Genomic DNA, 2,220 nt, shown 5'->3' with positions numbered 1-2,220 from the left:
TTACTTTGTTGTTTTTAATAATGCCATGAAGCACACATTTGTCTCTGGAGGGATCTAAATCCAGGCTCCTTTGCAGGGATAGTGTTTGACGACCATGTCGGTTTGTTTTACCCCTAGGCGAACAGCTATCCTTAGCTTTCCTGGTCCCTTATTCTAAGTGATAAACTGGCTGGCCTACAGATGAGTCTGATCAGTAATAAGGTTATAGAGTTGTGTGACTGTGATAGGCAGCCTATTTTGGTTGAATGGGGCTTGTTCCGGTAACTCAATAGAGAAATCTACAAGGGACTGAAAAGTGAGCCACGTTCCCAGAATCAGGTGCCTGAAATCACAGAGCCCCAACTCCATAATTATGTGACTATAAGTTACACAGACAATGTCCCAAGCTTCTGGCATTCTGGCTAGACTCCATCCCCACAGTTACCTGACTATAGCCAGGTATGCTCCTCCCCACAGTTACCTGATAGCCCAGCCCACTATAAGAGGGGCTGCTTGGCCCTTCTTCGTTCTCTTTAAGCCCTCATCTTTCTTACTCTCTAGCCCTCCTTCTCTCTCTCTTCCATCCCTCTCTCAACGTGGCCATGGCCGGTCCCTCTCTTTTTCTACCTTCTCTCCTTTCTCCCTGCCTTTCTATAATAAAGCTCTAAAACCATAGACTATCTCTTATCATCAAGGCCCGCTGTGCTTGAACGATAGGATGGCCTTTCTCCTAAGGAGCCGTGTCTGACCTCCTGCCAGAAGGCCATCCTGTGCTTTAGTCATGGACCTGACCAAAGACTCTTGCCCACGTGGGAACCATCCAGCGCCCCCTGACCCCCTGCCCTCTTCCCCCTTCGACCCCGGGGCCCAGTGCTGCCTTGGGGGCCCCCATTCTGGTCTCAGCTTTTCTGCTGTATCAGCTTGGGACGCCAGAGGCTGGGATCCTGGTTCCTAGGACTGCCCCTTGTCCACCACCTGCTGATCTGGGGTCCGGCTTCACAATGCCAGACACCAACCCCAGGCTGTGTGGAAAGCATGCAGCAGTCCTCCTGTGTCTGCCTGCCCAGAACACAGAAACTCTGGGGGGACGTGGGTTTTCTCCCACTCCCTCTTTTCCCCACACCCATGGCTCCGAAAAGGGTGTGCTTAACTTCTGTTTACTAAGATCTTAGAGCTCACAAGTGTATAGCCTGCCTCTCCCTCTGGATTCTGGGTTGAATATCTTAGTGTATTTTCCTCTGAATGATGCTCTTGTTTTGATTTCTTTGAATTAGGTAGTGATTGGTAGCATCTGGTTTCTTTGCTTGGCTTCTGTAGTCTAGAATCCGACTTTTGAATGGTCATGGATGGGGTAATCAGTGCCCTTAATATTCCTTGCTAGGCATATGGTCAGAACATATGTCTCATAAGTAGGGGCTGAGAGGAAGGGAGTCTCCAAGCCTTTGGAGGCACACATTAAGAATCTGGATGTACCACCTGTAGTAGTGTGAGAGGTGTGGACATTCTGTTCTGCTTTTACTAGCAGGTGGAATAAAACTAGCCCACATTCTTGCCTGCAATTGTTTGGAGTGGGTAGAAATGAGTATGCATGTATTAAACACATTAATGATTTCTCATCCAGCCTCACACATTCCTCACTTGGGGCACCAAATTCAATCAATTTAAATGCATTAGCAATAACTCTGAGTCACCGATACTACACCGGTGATTAAGGAGAAATCAAATTCAACCAAAAGTGAGCCCAGCTCTAAATTATTTACTTCAGGCTCCTCTTATGTCTTCAGGTGTCTTATGTCCTCTATCTACATGATATATGAGTCTGAATCTATGCCTGCCTTAATGTTGTCTTGTAAGTCTATATCTGTGTCTGTCCCTGAATGTCTCTATATGACTGTGTGTGTCTGTCTCTGTGTAACTGTGTGTGCTTGTCTCTGTGTGACTGTGTGTCTGTCTCTGTGTGACTGCCTGGATGTCTCTGTGTCTGTGTGTGTCTGTCTCTGTGTGACAGTGTGCCTGTCTTTGTGTGACTGTGTGTGCTTGTCTCTGTGTGATTGTATCTGTCTCTGTCTGTGTGACTGTGTGTGCTTATCTCTGTGTGACTGTGTGTCTGTCTCTGTGTGAATGTGTGTACTTGCCTGTGTGACTGTGTGTATCTATATGGTAGTTTGTGTTTTTCCCTAACAATAGGTTTTGTCTGTGTTTCTTCCTTCCTTCCTTCCTTCCTTCCTTCCTTCCTTCCTT

The sequence above is a fragment of the Mus pahari genome, chromosome 15, assembly GCF_900095145.1.
Source record: "Mus pahari chromosome 15, PAHARI_EIJ_v1.1, whole genome shotgun sequence".
Lineage (NCBI taxonomy): Eukaryota > Metazoa > Chordata > Mammalia > Rodentia > Muridae > Mus > Mus pahari.
This window is presented reverse-complemented; position numbering follows the sequence as displayed.